We start from the raw sequence: 19,277 nt of genomic DNA on the forward strand, positions 1-19,277 counted from the left end.
GCATTCAGAACACTTTTTATAAGGAACTCTTAAGTGAACCACTTTCAACTTATGCATCTTTCCTCATTAGCCTCCTGAGGCTTATTTCTAAGAGTCGAAAAATTCTAGATTAAAATTTGTCTCAGTGGAACAGAAAATACAAAGCTCATGAACTATCCTTTGAAATAAGATTCTCATTGAAATACAAATATTAAAGTACACAGTTACAACTGATCTTTTTTCAATTGGTAAGCATGTATTTTTTCTACACTTATAAAAGCTAACACCTTTTAAATTCCAGATGTTAACACTGCTGTTTATTATTTCTATACTTCCTTTATTCTTTTACTGAATATGTAATATATATAATAGGAACACTGTATAGTACCATTTTATGTTTTCAAACTTTATATAATTTGCATCACCCTGACTATCTTTTTCTGCAACTTACATTTTTCACTGAAGTTTTTCAGATGTGTCTATATTAGCACATGTGGCACTAGTTCATTGATTGTCACTGCTGTAGAGTAAAAGTATTCATTGCATAAATATACCAGATTTATTCACCTAGTCATCTATTAATGGAAATTTAGGTTGTATCTCTAATTTTCCAGTATTGAAATGAATAATGCAAGAAACATTCCCACATATTTCACTTGGGCACCTACCTAAGCATGATATTGCTGGGTTTTAGGGTCTGATTTACTATTGGCTGCCAAATTTTTCTTCAAAATGGACGTGTTTTAGTCAGTTTCTTAAGTGTTTGCCCAAAAAATGAGTGCAGGGAATACACTGTAGGGTGAAACCCCATGAGTCACCCTTGTGTAATCCCCTCTGCTTGAGTGTGAGTAGAACTTGTGACTTGTTCCTAACCCATAGAATATCAGGACAGGGATGAGATGTCACTCCCTCGATTGGATTACATTATATGACATGGGTAAAGGGATATTCAGACATTATCAAAGTTCCTAATCAGTTGATATTAAGTTCATCAAAAGGGAGATTATTTTGGGTAGACTCGATCTAGTCCAGTGAGTCTTTTAAAGGAGGGTCTAGAAGTCAGACAATTGAAGAGGCAGGGACTCTCTCTGTTGCTGGCTGTGAACAAGCAAGCTTCCATGAATTCTACAGCCTCGAGGAAACACATTCTGCCAACAACCCAAGGGAACTGTAAAGTGGGTCCTTCTCTAGTCAAACCTACATATGAGAACACAGTCCTGCAGACACCTTGATTTCAGCTTTGTGAGACCCTGAGCAGAGATTCTAGCTATGCCATGCCCAGAAGCCTGATTTACAGAAACTGTGAGATAAAAAATAGGTGTTTTAAGCTGCAAAATTTGTGCTAATTTGTTAAAAGGGTATAAAGAAATTAATGCAATGGTTGTAAGATGGTCCTTTTTGTTTTAATTTTCATATGTCAGCTTCTAGGACACTGAGAACATTTTCATGTGTTCTTTGGACATTTAACTATCATGTTCAATACATTACCTGTTTATATCCTCTTTCTATATTTCCATTAGGATATTTTCCTTATTTTTTTTATTTTTTTTTGGCATATATAGGAGTTCACGTATAACATCTTTCTTTTAAGCATTGTTCAGTTGTTGTAGGATATTTGTTATTTAGATTTTAAATTTTACTTCATTTAAAAGTATCAAATTTTATTTTATAACTTACTATTACTTTTCTAAATACTACAGGCAGTTTTAACTATCTGAATTAAGAGACTTGAAGCCTAGAAAATATAAATGTCCAATGTGAATGACTCTTTGGCCATAAGATTTGCTTGACCAGTGACTGTTGAGAATTGATACTCAAACGATACTAGTTCTCAGCTACAATTAAGATTCATACTCCATTCATGTATAATAGGATTTTTCATTGTAATGCAAATGGAGTATTCAGTACTGTGGTGAGGAGTGGGTATGAGGAGGGAAAACTGTTTTCCAATATTGGCCCCACAATACTTTAAGAACATATCCAGGAACCACATTTTTGGGCTTGTCTTTTGTTTTCAGTTGTCTTGATAAGATGCTATGTCCCTGGAAATAGCCAGTATTTCAATGTGTTTATGATCTTGGGTCTAATTGCCACAACCAGATTGTCCACAGCAGTAGTTCAGGAATGACTACAGTTAGAAGGACTTTGAATGCTCATGGTAACACACATTGAAGTACAAACATGATTATACAGTTTTCACATTTGTTTTAGGATGTGAATGTATTCTGAGAAAAATAAAAATAGAAAATACTTACAGAGGTATGAATGTATGTAAAAAGAATGGAAGACTTGTGTAAAGGGGACAATAAACTCTATATTATAATACGATCCTGCCCTGCAAAGCAAGGACAAACAAGATTTGTAAGTGGAGTAGCAGCTTCAGAGTGGTATACAGTAATTACTTGGCCTGTAGAACACGGATTATCATTAGGTGGCACAGCACCATGAGGGATATTAAGTTGTCACCGTGTCAAATGGCAACAGATCAAGCAGTAAAGGGAAAGAGAAAGAGCCACTAGATCAGCAGAAAGCCAAGAGATATGAGTAGGAACCTTAGGGAATTGACCGCAGATAGAGACAAATCAAGGAAATCATCAAGGCAGTTGGTAAAATCTAGCCAGGATAGACAGAGTCAGATATTCAAGTCAAACATTCATTGACTGACAAGTGCATATCACTGTCATGGGTTCTGGGGAAAATAAACACAATTAAGCAGTGTCTCAGATCTCTATGATGTCAGTCTATTTGGGAACAGTGACTTAAACACGTTCATCTTTCTGTGCAGCAGATTGATGAATAACAGGATGCTTCAGAAGCACAGAGGTGGAAGTGTGATGCTGACTGTGGAGATTAGGGAGAGCTACAAAGAGGAAGTGTAATACAAGTTTGACCTTGAGTTATGTTTTCACCAGGAGAGAAAGAGAGAACACGAGGGAAGGCATTGCAGGCAGCAGAAATGTGTTGATCAGTAATCAAGAAATTACCCAGAGTGTCAGTTGTGGGTCATTGTTAGGAACAGAAACTAAAGTCTGGGCAAAAAGAGGTTGGGACTGGGGAAGAGATCTGATTATCGAGGAAAAAGGAAAGTAAAAAGGGAGGCAGAGTCAGAGCCTGAGGCTCCTTGTTAGTCTCAGAAATGAGATTTCCCAGTCAGGTGTGAAAGCAGCCACACCATGTTGTTATCACTCCATTAGATATATTTGTTCGGAGTCAGAAACAGACTATAAATGTGAGTCAGAAAGAAGATGAGAAAGCTTGGCTTCAAAAGGTGAACCAGAGAGCTAAGGAACAGGAGAGCATTGCTTTCTCTCTCCAGAATGTGCAGGGGTGGAGAAAGAGGTAACTAGTGGGTTTTAGCAGAAATAGAAGCAAGGATATAAAAGAAAAAGCTGAGAATGGTAGAAAATACAGATTTTCAGGGTTTTTATTTTTTTCATTGTTGCTGTCATTAGAATTTATATATTTCCTTTTCCATTCTACTATACCATTGAATATAATTGCTCTTTTTACTTTGGAACTATAGTTGTAAAATTTCCGTATTGTTTAATAAATATTTTCCTTTTCACCTCCTTTCATGACTGAATGCAAACAACTGGAATGCATAACTGCACATCTCACAACAGGTTTGTGTTACAGTTAAAGATACCATCTGTGCTATAATGTAACATATAGTATACACTAGGGGCACCTGATTTAACACAACATGTGGCCAAAGTTGTACAAAAGCCTACAAACAAAAACTTAGGCAATATGACCAGAAAATTTTACCAAGAAATAGGAAGGAATTTGAATACCTACTTATTTTTCACTGTCACAAACAAAATGACAAGAAACCTATTTCATTAGCACTGAAATAATGGAAAAAGCAGCTCTGTATTTTCATATTTAAATGATATATTCTAACTACAATGTACCAAGTATTTGCCTTGTGAAATACCTTCTTTGACTAAAAAACAGTACTAAACGTAGGAGCTTCCAGATAGCTGGACATGAAGGAGTTCCTGGATTGGTGCACCCAGGGAGGTCATGAAAGCTTTGAGCCCCTTCCCACATACCTTGCTCTATGCTGTCTCTTCATCTGTATCCTTTGTAATATTCATTACAATAAATCCTTCAATGACCAACTCTGGAACCGTGCGAGGAGCTGCTGGATTGACAGTGCCCTATAAACAGCTCACAACTGAACGACCAAGAGCTGCTGGGTTTGGGGATGACAGTGCCAAGATGAATGGCCACCAACCTGTTTGGAAGGCTGCTACTTTGATCAAAGAAGGCTCACCGGGACTTGCAGTGGACTTTCGCTTTGGAGGCACAGTCATAACAGTAAACATAAACTCACAAAATCAAATTTAAAAAGTTAAGACAAAAGTAACGCTGCATGTAAGCGACCGTAATGAGAGTAGCTGCTGGCACAAAGATGCTGCGCCAATAAACTGCTTTCGTCTGCGGGTCTGCTGACATGCACGGAAGAAAATAGTTTCTGAAGTATTAATTTAATTATTCAGTTATTAATATTAATTATCCTTATGGGGAGACTTGGGAGCCCGTTCATAAGTACAGAATGCCGTAAGTTGGGTTGTCTGTAACCCAGGGACTGCCTGTATTACATTAATAATTCAAAAGATTCTCAAAGCAAGAGATGATGTTGTCTCTTCGCTCAATTACACCAGATGCCTGGAAGGGTGAAGCTATGTGTTTGCCAGGACCGCTCCTACTTTTGGAACCTGACAAAATTGAAAGGACCCTGCAAACATGGGTGGCCTCACCCTGATAGACATTAATACACTATGATGGACGAAACTAATTATTATGACTAATTGGGATTCTAGTCATGTGGCGGTATCTTTTGAGCTGTGTATTGTTTTGATGTAGGCACAGGGTGTGCTCTGTGGTGTCATGATCTATATATTGGTTTTCATCTACGGTTCCTATGGAGTTTCATAACTCCCATAGTCCTTGTTCTAATGTTGGGGTGGTTTAGGCCTCAGGAGATAGACTCTCTCTCCTGTCTCGTTCACCTGCCCTAGACAGGACTCTAATCTGATTGTGGGTCAAAAGACCCTCATTCCAGATGGAGTTCTGCCCCCATACCCTGGAGGAAGGAACATTACACAGAGAGTCCAGGAAGAATATGAACAGACCAGCCTTGCTGGGTTTAGATCCTGTGATTTTTGTCCCCATTGCTACACAGTTGTCAATCATGCCTATGTAATGAAGCCTCCATAAAAACCCAAGAGGACTGGCTTCAGAGAGCTTCCAGATAGCTGAACACCAGGAGGTTCCTGGAGGGTAGTGTGCCCAGAGTGGACATGGAAACTCCACAACCCTTCCCTCACACCTGAGCCTATGCATCTCTTCATCTGTATCCTTTGTAATATCCATTATAATAAATTGATAAACATTAAAAAAAGAATGCTAAATGTACACTTAAAATATAATCTGTGGTTTCTGCAGTTTTAGAAATTATGAAATTTCAGAGCATAAAGCACTTAAAAATATTTTAGATTTCTAATCTATAAAGGAGTAAACATTTTCTTACAGAAAAGAAATTTTACTCATTCTTGACAATTGCCTGTCTTATAACTGTGTTTGTTGGAACAAATTTGAACTTTGATGACAATCACATACACCCATATGTCTCCCATTGTTTATTTATTTTGTATGTGTGTATGATACCTAATAAATTGATACCCAGGAAATTATTTTGTGAAAGGCAGATAAAAACTAAGATAAGGAAGGAAAAAAAAACAATTCTAATATAGTATTTTGGTGTCAGTTTCATAAGCAAATGTTCCATTCTCTTTTTGTCCTATTGTAAAATGGGGTAATATGTAAATGGTAAGAGATGAGTATTTCAGCAGCAGAACATTAATCTAGAGAAAAAATTAATTAGATGCTTTTACTGTTAGTTATTTATCAATTTTGTAGTTTCAAAGGGCACAGTTAAATGTTATGGTTAGAGGATTTCATGAAACAATCCCCTTCTGTCTTGAATCTTTTCCGTAGGACATTAAGTTGTTCATGTACAGTTTCAGGGGGTGTTTGAACAACGTGATATTAGATGTGAAATTGTGTGAATTTGTATGCACAGCTATAAGTGAAAACTCATGGATTTTATGACATTTTCTAAAGGTTATATGAATCTAAATATTAATATCAGAGATTTTTCTGGGAATTTAAAGATGATGCCATGTAATTCCTTCATAAACAGTGCATGACACATTATATCCCTGGCAAATAGCTGCAGTTAAGAATCATTTTCTTAGCAGTGATGTAAGATGTCAGTGTAGGGGGAATTCAAAACTTGGATGATTTTCACCCAATCTCCTTTTATTTCCAGGTAGCTGGCATATGTGTGTAATAAATTCTAGAATACTGGAATTTTCTGACCATCATATTTAGTATATAAATCATAGAAATTTGTTGGGCTTTTCACTATTTGTATATTTTTTTACATTTTATATTTCTGTGACCCTGAGGCATCAAATAAGATGTACAAAGCTATTTCTGCTCAGCTATACGTTGAAAAAGAAAATACAGGTACTAAGTAAATTTTTGAAATATAAAAGCATGTATCAAAGTTTCACTTTCAACATAATACATATTTAAGGAATTTCTGATATGGGTAAAAATAAAAACAGAACATTGTTAGCTAAATGTTCAAATATAATAATAATAGCTAAGAATGTTTTCATTATATAAAATATTTTAACTGTGTGATATACTGTACACACAAGAAATGCATAAAATGTAAATATGAAAAGTTGAAAGAAAAATAATAAAATACACTCCTTGCTACTCTCTACCAAATTTATGAAATAGAGTGTTACCAGCACCTTAGGAATCCATTTGCTCTCCCTAAGACCACCCCCTTTTCATAATGCCCCTAATTGTGTGTCTATAGTTTTGCTGTCTATGACATATCCATAAACAATATACTGTTTAGTTTTGTCTGTTTTTGAACATTATATTGATGGAATCACACTGCATTTGTTCTTCTGTGGCTGCTTCATTTCCTCAGTATTATGTTTCCGAGATTCATCCGTTTTGATGCATATAACTGAAGTTTCTTCATTTTCACTGCTGTGCTCTTTTCCATTGTCTGTGCTCTTTTTCATTGTCTGCATACATCCCTATTATCCTCTTCAATTGTCGAAGGACATTTGAGCTGCTTGTAGGTTTTGCTCTAATGGAAATGCAGCTATGAACATTGCTGCACTTGTCAGGAGATGCTTAACCATTTTCCAGAGTGTTTCCCATTGACATTCTCACCAGCAGTTCATGCTGATCCATATTATCACCAATACTTGGCAACATCTGGCTTCTTATATTTAGTCAATATGGTGGATGTGAAATGATGATGTGACTTCAAATGTCACTTCCCTGATGATTAATGAACTTGAGACTCTTTTTTTTTCCTTTTATTTTCCAGCTTTGGGGTATAATTGACAAATAAAAATTGCATATATTCAAGGCATACAATGTGATGATTTGATATATGTATACATAATGAAATGATTACCAAAATCAAATTAACACATTAATGATCACACTTAATTATGATTTTGCGTGTGTGTGTGTGTGTGTGTGTAAGTGGTGAGGACACTTACCATTGACCTTCTTATCAAATTTCAAGTGAACAATACAGTGCTATTAACTATAATCACCCTGCTGTGCATTGGATAAATAGCTAACAATTATTAAGTGCTCTTTATAACCTAGATATATTTTAAACCCTTTATATTGATTTAGGGGTTGTAACAACTTTCTAGGTGAAGTAATATTATTTCCATATTACAGATAAGAAAACTGAGATGAAGAGTTGAGATTATTTGCCCCAAGTCACACAGTGAATAAGTGACGGACCCAGAATTCAAACTCATGGAGTTCAACAGAGAAACCTCAACTTTTACCCAATTGTTAACCACTAAATTCTGCTGCCTCCCTTATATATATATATCTTAGATGTTTTATGTTTATATTTAAAAGTCCAGTATTCAATGAGAAGAAAGGTAAGGAAAAGACTAAAAAATCTCTATGAACTTTCTGTACAAATTGTTCTTTTCTTAACATATAATGCAGCTTTAACTCCTCGTTCAACTTTACAATTATGTGTATAGTTGTGTTTTATCTCAACTAATTTAGCTCTATTACATTAAATGTATTATATAGGCCACAAAATTCAATATACTTTTTTTTATGCTTTCCCTCAGAAATAGTTATTTAAAGTGATTTTCAACAGAAATCATTTTACGTTAGATACTGTAAGAGGTCACAATAAGAGCACTAGCATAAAGAGAAAAGAAATGCAGATTTGGTCATGGTGGAGAGCCCAAATTAAATGCTTGATATTACTTTTAATAATATTATTTTTAATTTATTTTTATGTGATGGTCCAGAAATGCCAAAGCATTTAAATTGCACTTCTTTGAGTTTCAGTAAAGCTGTGAAACTTTTTATATTTATTAGGGATCTGTAATTGTGTGTGTGTGTGTGTGTTGTGTGTGTGTGTGTGTGTGTGTGTATTGCCCCTTCAAACTACCTGTCCATTTTTGCACGGTGTTTTAGTATTTTTCTTACTAATTGTCTTGATTTAATATTTTATACTAGGTAGTAATCATTTGTGTCTCTTATATTTTATAAATATTTTCTAAAATTTAGATTTCAAAAGACATTTGTCATATTTTTAAATTATGGTTTAAAAATAAACTAATAATATTTATATTAAAGTTACATAGTTTAGCATTAAGTATAAAACTGGAATTTCCCACCACACTATTTGGAAAATCTTAGTTTTATATTAATTCTAAACTATGTAACTTTAGTATATGAGAAAGTGGAAAATCACTTCAAATCCAAGAGAAATGGGCATATAATACATATTTGTAGTTGTGTAAATGTTATGAGTTAAGATATAGTTTTAAAGTGTTTTCTTTATTTTTAATAGACAAATAATAATTGTGTATATTTATGGTGTACAATGTGATGTTCTGATCTCTGTATACATTATAGAAAGATTCAATCAAGCTAATTAGCATATCCATCACCTCACCAATTTACCATTATTTTGTGGTGAGAACAAATGTTGGGCAGTCTATTAAATTTTTAAAAAATATTAAATGAAAAGTGGAACATTGACTCTGCAAAATTTAAATTATTTAACCAATTTGATTTGCTTCCAGAAGTTGTCTTACAATTGTAATTTTTTAATTTTGCACAACAGTTTTGTGTAGGTACATATCTGTAGTTTTTTTCCACTTGTTCTTAAATCACTTAAATGACAGAGTCTATATGTCAAATATTTGACAAAACAAAACACACATACAAACACACTCATACAATCACAGAACTGTTTTAATGGATCATAAGAGCACTAGAAATATTCTTTCCTTCAATCAATAAACATTTATGTAGCATCTACAATAGGCCTATGCTACCATATTCTAGTGATAAAAACGTAAATAAAATACAATGTTTGCCCTTAAGAATTCTGATTGGGAATGGGAAATATATATATACACACAAGCACTTATATATATACACACAGAGATATTTAAAATGCATGTATAATACAAATAGAGTTATGTTTAAGCATAGTGATAAGAAACAATTTCTGGGTGTTAGAAAAAAGGTTTCACAGAAAATGGGATATTTGAGTAGAGTCCTATAGAAGCAGTAGCCCGGCGGAGGGAACAATATATGTAAAGATAGAGAAATGTACAACAGCCAGGCGTGTTACAAGCCATTTACTAGGACTGAGCAGAGGCTATGGACAAAAGAATCATAGAGGATAAAGAAAAAAATAGAGCCAGAAGCCAAGCTGAGGTATTAAAATTTGATCCTTTAGGTGGTGGGTAACTCTTTTAAAAATATAAGTAGGAAAATTTTAAGGTTGCATTCATAGCCAGACAGAATTCTGCTGGCACTTAAGGACAGACTGGACGCAGAGATGCTGATGAGGATGCTTTGCATGTGTACTATAAAGCTATATTAGAGGTGGACACAAAGGCCATAGCAGTGGGGCTGAACAGAAAATGGCAATTCTAGAGACATTCCAGAGTTAAAATTGTAAAGAATTGATAAGCTATTGCTGAACCAACAGGTGATCAAGATGACCTACGCAAATGTTAATCTCATTAGTGGGACTCTGGAGGAGCAACTGATTTGGATTAGGGTAAAGGAAAAATGAGTTTAATAAAAATTATGCTGCATTTCTGATATCTGTGAATTCCAGTCTTTGTTTTTTTATACTTAGATCCATTCCCTGTTACTCCTGCTACATTTTCTTAGCTCCCTTCCCTACTGGATTCAGGCAATCTATATCCAGGCTCATCTCACTATGGCCTAAGTTCCCCCAGGACAACCCCGACTTTTGGATTCTTGCTAAACCTTCTCTTTAGTGTCTTCAGCCCTAAGCTACTAGTGGTTTCCTGTTTCGCTATTATCTTTCTTCCATTGCCTTTGTTACTAAATGCCTAAAATGTTTCCTGTATCTTGGCTGAACTTTGGTGGATTCTCTGTGGAACGTTCAATCTATCATATATAGTGAGGAGTAAGTGCAGAGTAGGGATCCAGGGTGGAGTTACAGGTTGAATTTGCAGACTTGGGAGTCATTGTGTACATATGGATGATAACTGCTCAAAGAGAGTGTGTTGAGTGAAAAGAGGATCAAGGATTGAGTTAACCTGCAATGGGAGAGGAAAGGCTGGAAAATAGAGGGCATTGTATGGCTCAGAATAATTTGAAATGAACTCATGACAAATTGAAATTTAAAAAGACCACTAAAAATAACTACAGGTTTCATGAATTAAGGTGGAAAATAAGGCATTCCAAGTGATAAACATTGTATAAGCAAAGGCACAGAGATGAATACAAAAATACAAATAATGATGGAAAGGAGGTTGGAGTTGGTAACAGAGACAGGTTACTTCCTAGACTGAAGAGTCTTGCCTAAGAAGAGCACAGACTTATTTCTCTTAAAGATTTTGAGCAGTTTTAGATTCACAGCAACATTAAGACGATGATACAGAGATTTCCCATATACTCTCCGCCCATACACATGCATAGCCTCTCCCATTACCAACCTCCCCTAGCAGCCTGGTGCTTTTTCTACAATTGATGAACCTACATTGCGTGCCATAATCACCCAAAGTGCACAGTTTACATTAGAATTCACTCTTGCTGAAGTTCTTATTTTTTGATCCACACTGACAATCTATGTCTTTAATTAGTACATTTAGACCATTGGTGTTCAAAGTGATTATTGATATATTCAGATTACTATCTACCATATTTATTACTATTTTTGATTTGTTGATATTTTTCTTAGTTCTTTATCCTTATTGTTGTTTTCTACCCTTTGTCTGCCTTTTGTGGTTTTGAGTATTTTATGATCCCATTTTTCTCCTTCTTATCAGTTAAAATTTTTTTTAACTTTTTTAGTTATTGACCTAGAGTTTGAAATATACATTTACAACTAATGCACATCCACTTTTGAATAACACTGTACCACTTCATGGTTAGTGTAAGCACACTATAATAACAAAATAATTATAATTCCTCCCTGGAATTTGCTGTGATTCATTTCACTTATATATAAGCATATATAAGTACGTGTACTTACAGAGAGACACACACACAAGATATACACATAGTCATACATAATCGAATATACTTGCTATTACTATTTTGAACAGATTTAACTTTTAGATTACTTATGAATAAAAACTAAAAGTTTTTATTTTATCTTCACTTATTCCTTCTTTGAGGTTCTTCCTCTTTATATTTAGATTAGAGTTTCTGACCTACATTATTTTTCTCCCCTCTGAAGAACCACTTTTAACATTTCTTGCAAGACAGTTCTACCAGCAACAAATTCACCAATTTTTGTTTGGTTGAGAAAGTATTTATTTCTTCATGTTCAAAATATAATTTTTCAGAGTACAGAATTCTAGGTTGGTGAGGTTTCATTCTGTAAATAATTTAAATATTTCATTCTACTCTCTTCTTACTTGCATAGCTTCTGAGAAGTAGGATGTAATTTTTACCCTTGTTTTTCTATATGTAAACTGTTTCCACATATCCCTCTCTGGTTTCCTTCAAGACTTTATCTTTGATTTTCTATAGTTTTAGAATGATATACATAAATGTAGTTTTGCTGCTGTTTTTTTTATTTTTTTATAATTTTTTTTATTACAGCATATTATGGGGGTACAAATGTTTAGGTTATGTATATTGCCCTTGCCCCCCCATCCCCACCCCGACTCAGAGCTTCAAGTGTGTCCATCCCCTAGACAGTGCGCATCGTACTCATTATGTATGTATACACCCATCTGCTCCCCCCCACATCTGCCCGACACCTGATTAATGTTATTCCTAAATGTGCTCTTAGGTGATGATCAGTGAAACCAATTTGCTGGTGAGTACATGTGGTGATTATTTTTCCATTCTTGGGATACTTCACTTAGTAGAATGGGTTCCAGCTATATCCAGGAAACCATAAGAGATGCTATATCCCCATTGTTTCTTATAGCTGAGTAGTACTCCATGGTATACATATACCACATTTTATTAATCCACTCATGTATTGATGGGCACTTGCGTTGTTTCCACATCTTTACAATTGTGAATTGTGCTGCTATAAACATTTGGGTGCAGATGTCTTTTTTATATAATGACTTTTGTTATTTTGGGTAGAGATATCACTTAACTCCAGTGAGAATGGCCTTTATCAAAAAGTCCTATAACAAAAAGTTCACTAACATGTTGGTGTGGATGCGGAGAGACAGGAACACTCGTACACTGCTGGTGGGATTGCAAAGTAGTGCAACCTCTGTGGAAAGCAATATGGAGATACCTTAAACAGATACGAGTAGACCTACCGTTTGATCCAGCAATCCCATTATTAGGCATCTACCCAAAAGAACAAAAGTTGTTTTGTTTTTGTTGTTGCTTGATGTTTAAACTGCTTCATGTTCTCTGAGTTTCCTGGATCTGTGGTTTGGTGTCAGACATTAATTGGGAAGAAATTCTCAGTCATTACTGTTTCAAATATTTATTGTATCCTTTCTCTCTTTATCCCCCTGATATTCCCATTATGCACTTTTGTGTTTGCCCCCAAAATTCTGAATAATCTGCTTTTTATTTTTCAGTCTCTGTTCTCATTGCTTTTCAGTTTTCAAAGTTTCTTTTGATATATCCTCAAGCTCAGAGATTCTTTCCTTAGACATGTCCAGTCTACTAATAAACCCATCAAAGGCATTCTTCATTTCTGTTACAGTGCTTTTGATCTCTAGCATGTTTTTTAAAATTTATTTATTTATTATTGTTCCTTTCTTAGGATTTTCTTCTTTCTGCTTACATTGCCCATTTGTTCTTGTAAGCTATCTACTTTATCCATTAGGGCCCACAGTATATAAATCAGTTGTTTTAAATTCTTGGTCTGATAATTCCAACATCCCTGCCATGTTTGGGATGCTTGCTTTGTCTCTCCAAATTGTATATTTTTGCCTTTTGGTATGCGTTGTAATTTCTTCGAGAACTGAACATGATACACCAGGTAAAAGGAACTGCTATAAATTCAGCCTAACTTGATGTCTCAACTTACTATTTTAAATCTTTAGTAATGTGGTGATAAGGTGTGGGGGAAAGAGAAGTGTTTTATAGTCCCATGATTAAGTTTCACTCTTTTAGTGAATCTAAAGCATAGACTTTAAAGAAAATGTTTCAATGGGATCAATATTTAGCAGTTAGTTTTGATATTCTGTTATCGAGATACAATTCCCATATAGACCCTGGCTCTCATAAGGAAGACAGAAAAGCTTTTCTAGCTTTATACACATGAAATTGTTTAAACTAAGTTTCAAATACTGAAAGCACCTAATTTTTATTTTAAATAAATAAAATTTTATAAAATAAATCTTATTTTTATTTTAATTTAATTGGTCTCTTGCTTAGAAAAATGCATAATCCTGATTGTCATTTATTATGCTGTGGAAAAACAAAATTGATAACAAATAACTTCATTTCTAAAAATTAAAACGAGAGTCACTGTCAATGAATTTGACAGCCATCAACAAAATAAATCCACACATACACAAAATGTTTTACAAATACAATCAGCAAAGACCAGATAGAACTCCATACTGAACATACCCAGATTTTAATTACTCTCAAGGATGGATTTATTCTCTTTCCATTATTTTAAAAGTGTGGCCCTGTATGGAGTTTGCCAAAGAGATGGTAATTAGTGCCAAATATGTATGTTTTCAGCCTAATTAGATGTCTCAACTTATTATTATTTTAAATCTTCTGAAAATTTTACTGAAATAAAACAACTTTTATTCATTCATTGTGATAAAAAAAATCTTTGTAATTGACAAAGATGAAGAATGTTATGTATAGTACTAATTTTTTGAGTAACACTTAAAATTTCTGGAACGTAAGCATAAAAAAGATTTCTAAATATGTATATAAGATGGAGTTAAATGATGATTTTTATAAAGCAATACCTCTCAACCAGAGACAATGTTACCTGCCAGGAGACATTTCACAATGTCTGGGGAGAGTTTTATAAGGATTGAGGCATGGGGGAGGGGTAGGCTATTGGCTTTAGTGAAAGGAGGCTAGGGATGCTGCTGCACATTCAACGAAGCACATTACAGTCCTCTCAGCAAAGAATTATCTGGTCCAAAATGTTAATAGTGCAAGGTTGATAAATCCTGTTATAAAGCATTGCAGTATAAGCCAGTGCGTTTGAGATACTGAAATACATAAGCCTCAGTGGATGGTATTTTTATGATGCTGGTGCATAAGCCATCTAATTAAGACAGTAGTCATATTTTTTAATACATTAACTTATATTTATTAAGTAGTGTTTCCGAAAACACTGGTTAAACTGGTTAAACTGTTTTTCTCTGGTTAAACTGTTTTTCTGAAATGTCATACATTTTTGTATTTCAAGTGCTTTAAGAACTAATTTCCAACAGCATGCAAAATATTTTAAAGCCAAAGTTTTTATATATTTACGTATTTTTATAGTAATAAAATCTTGGAACATTGTATTTGTTTTTACCAAGATGATACTTGTTAAATTTCTCCTTAAATTTAAAAACTGACTTTGTGTTTTCTGAAATTGGAACACTATTTTTTTCAAACTTGTTTGCTGCATAGTGTTTGTGAAAAATAATTATAAAGCTCTAAATATTTATAAGTTATTAAAATACAAATTTAATTAACCTACATAAATATCCCTAATGAATCATATTTTCTCTTTTTCTTTTAATAGAATGTGAAACTTAGGCTTCTGTTTATTCCTTTGAGAATCTTCTTTATAAATACACTAGCAAAGTGGAGGAAATATAGTTTCTTAGGATATGTACACAAGAAAAATTAGCATAGATTCTTTAACCCATGTCTAATTCTAACTGAGATTTCTGCCAAAACAATCAACTTGGCTGTCCCAGTCAAACATCCTCAACACTAACTAAGGTATTAGCAATGAGTATAAGGCAGCATTCTTGAGGTGTTCCCCACCTGGATTTACAGCTGGCTTCAAATTATATGCAAAGTGATGTAGGAACAGAACAATAAGATCTGGAGTCAGGCAGACCCAGGCTAAATTCCAACCTTCCATCCTAATTAACATCTCTGTATCCATTTCTTTATTAACAAGTAACCCCCTTGTAACTGGACTTTTTTGTTCTGGTTCTGATCTAACCAAAAACCCTTCTAGAATCAGTCTTTCACTGACAATAATGTAGATTTTAGGGAAGCTTTTGTGGTAAAATGTAGCAGCAGTAGCTGTCACACACATTTGCCAAAGCAAAACATCCCCTTTGTCAGTGTTCCCTTCTACAGCTGCACCCACACTCACCTCGCCCTTCTTCTCTAATGTCACAGTCACACATAGCAAAGTAGCTCTGGCTCTGTTCCTCACCTCTGCCCCTCCTCCCTTTCACTTCCCCATCATTTTACCTTAATAAGCAATTTCTCTTCCCTTCAACCTCTCTACTTTTCTAGTTTCCATTGTCCCTCTTTAGAAATGGAAGAGAGGGTGAATTTTCCCTCTTAAATGTAATTTGGGAAAATGGTACCTACCTCAAGGGGCTGTGGTGACATTAAAGACAAGAATCTAGCACAGTCCCTGTTGCACATTTGAGCACTAAATGGGTGTTAGTAAATAGTTCTTTGCTTCCTTGCGTGGCTGCAAATTTCAAATTCCCCAGGGAAGATAAAGACATAAAACAGCTCCGTGAAGACACTTGGAAAAAGAAATTCTCACCACTGTTTGTCTTTGAAGTAAAGATAGAACATTTTTATCAAACTGTAAGGATAGTCCTTCCAGATGTTATCATCTAAACATTGTCAGAATTCTTCATAACTTAATGTTGCGAATTGTACCTTGGCATGGCAATCACCAAAATAAGCTCAAAGAGACGAGGAATTGCATCTTGCCAAATGGAATATTCTATACAAAAAAACTCATGTTCCTTATCACAATAAGCAGTGAAAAACTAAAAATAACCTATTGTCGTTCTTGGAAAATGAAATTCAATTAAGAATTTAGCATTGGTTTTTGCTTAACATTGAGGTCCACCTTAGAGACTTTAAGATCCTGTTATGTTTTGACAGGATTAAACATTTAAGTTTTAGCTGGGTCCCTAATTTCTTGGGTATTTTAAAGCTTAATGGTTTCTTTCTTTCTTTTTTTCTTAGTATTGTATTACAACTTTATAATTAAGTATGCATTCCTCCAAATCAGGAACATTCTTTCCATTTCTAGGAAAATGCTTATGCTGCCATGCTCTATCATAATATTGTTATTAATACTTATTCTTGAATAAATTAAATCATATCAAACAACTATGTGCTTTACTTCTAAAAAGAAGTATGATCAATCTTACCTTCACAAAAGCTTTTCTGAAAGTTTATTTTTATTGAAGTATATAAAAATAAATCATTAATAGGGGAGACTATATTACACATATTTATTACCCATGAGCATTTCTCTGTTCTATACCTAATTTACTAATCTTTTGAAACAATTATACACACATGTTCATATTTGAAAATTCATTTTGCTTTGCATTTACATAAACGTACACATATCTAGTTAGTATTGATGGGTTATGACACTAAAAAAACAAACAAGAGATTACTCACTAATGTTCATGGTTGTTTTTGGTTTTTGTCTGTTTGTTTGAGACAGGGTATGGCTCTGTTGCCTGTGCTAGAGTGCAGTGGCATCATCATAGCTCACTGCAACCTCAAACTTCTGTGCTCAAGCGATTCTCCTGCCTTGGCCTCCTGAGTAGCTGGGACTAGAGGCACACATCACCATGCCTGGGTAATTTTTAAAAATTTTTTGTAGAGATGAGGACTTGCTATGTTGCCCAGGCTAATCTTGAACTCCTGGGCTGAAGTGATCCTCCTGCTTTTATCTCCCAAAATCCTAGGATTACAGGAATGAGCCAACATTCACAGCCACAAATGCTCATGTTAAAACAGAAAATCTACTTTATGATTTGGGAGATTATTAAATAATGTTTTATCTTCCAAGCTTTTGTTTATTACACTCTCTCCTGACTCTTCTCCCATCTCTCTATTTTGTAATTTTCCTTTATCAAATTTTCTTCTTTTATCAATAGGTTGAATATTGAAACCGAGAGTTATATCTTGGGTGTCTTTCTGCTGTACATGTTTTTCCCTGGGTGATCTCATTCCAGTCTCTGGATTCCACTGCTGGCTATGTGAAAAAGCCTTTTAAACTTACTTACTGCCCACAATTCTCACCTGACACCCAAACCCACAGAGCCATATATTTAGTGAGGTCTTCATCCAAGTATCATACAGATACATCAAATGAAGGACCTTCTCCACTCCTCTGTTTATCCTACCTCATAGCTTCCTGCATCTGCACTGTATGTGCTCAAAAAATAGATATTTAATAAATAAGTAAAATGAAATGATTAAAATGTGAATTAGTGAGTCAGTTCTTTAGAAAATACCTTTGCCTTCTGCTCAGGATAATTTCCCCACCATCTTTGAAGAATTCTTTTCCCATTTTCTCTAATTATGGAAATTCTGACAAAGACTAACTTATATCTGACCTCTTTCATAAAAATTTATTTTACTTTTAATTGACAAATAACTGTATATGCTTATGGGGTATGATGTGATGTTTTGATATACATATATACATCTAATGTATGCATACATTATATACATTGTGAAATGAACAATTCAGGCTAATTAGCATCCATCACATCACATACTAACCATTTCTTTTTGGTTAGAACATTTAAAATCCACTCTTGGCTGGGCATGGTGGCTCAAGCCTATAATTCTAGCACTCTGGGTGGCTGAGGTGGGAGGATCACTTGAGCTCAGGAGTTCGAGACCAGACTGAGCAAGAGTGAGACCCTATCTCTACTTAAAACAGAAAAAAGTAGCCAGGTGTGGTGGTGCACACCTGTAGTCGCAGCTACTCAGTAGGCTGAGGAAGGAGGATTGCTTGAGCCCAGGAGTTTGAGGTTGCTGTGAGCTAGGCTGACACCATGGCACTCTAGCCCGGGTGACAGAGTGAGACTGTCTCAAAAAAATAAATAAAATAAAATAAAATAAAATCCACTCTTTTAGCAATTTGGAAATATATATTGCTATTAACTATAGTCACCATGCTGCACAATAGAGCACCAAAACTTATTAATTTTATTACCAGAGGTTGGTGGGCAGTGAGGAAGTGGGGATGGGAAAAAGAGAGATGCTGGCCAAAGGGTAAAATGGCTGATCCTCCTGAAAAGATTTTTCTCTAGCTACTATGGTCCACCCTACTCTAATTTACTATCCTCACAGTCTCTCCTATACAGTTTATCACTTATTTATGAAAGGGTAAAATGGCTGATCCTCCTGAAAAGATTTTTCTCTAGCTACTATGGTCCACCCTACTCTAATTTACTATCTTCACAGTCCCTCCTATACAGTTTATCACTTATTTATGAACCTCTTGTTTTTCTCTGGTTTTGATATGTTAATATGCCTAGATGTTTGGTATGCTAACATTACCTAGATTAGACTGAGGAGGACTAGACCTCTTGTTTCTTACAAAACATGCTTAACACAATGCTGAGAAAATATTTTAATAATACATAGATCACTCATCTATCAAATCATTAACAAGCATTTAGTGAGCCTCTAATAAGTGCCCAACACTGTTTAGAATTCACGAAAACATTAACATTTTTATTGTGTGGACTGTTATGTATGGGGAGGTATGAAGATGGATAGCATTGTGCAGA

At 34.7% G+C, this 19,277-nt stretch overlaps 1 protein-coding gene across 1 annotated transcript in view; it reads right to left on the reverse strand.

Moving 5' to 3' along the window:
• DGKB (diacylglycerol kinase beta) overlaps positions 1–19,277 on the reverse strand; it is a 643,035-nt gene that overhangs the window by 594,014 nt on the left and 29,744 nt on the right. The window contains exon 2 of the mRNA XM_045565381.1: positions 9,325–9,328. The gene's annotated coding sequence lies outside the window, so the exon portion shown is untranslated. The remainder of the gene's footprint in view (positions 1–9,324; positions 9,329–19,277) is intronic.

The sequence above is a fragment of the Lemur catta genome, chromosome 11, assembly GCF_020740605.2.
Source record: "Lemur catta isolate mLemCat1 chromosome 11, mLemCat1.pri, whole genome shotgun sequence".
Lineage (NCBI taxonomy): Eukaryota > Metazoa > Chordata > Mammalia > Primates > Lemuridae > Lemur > Lemur catta.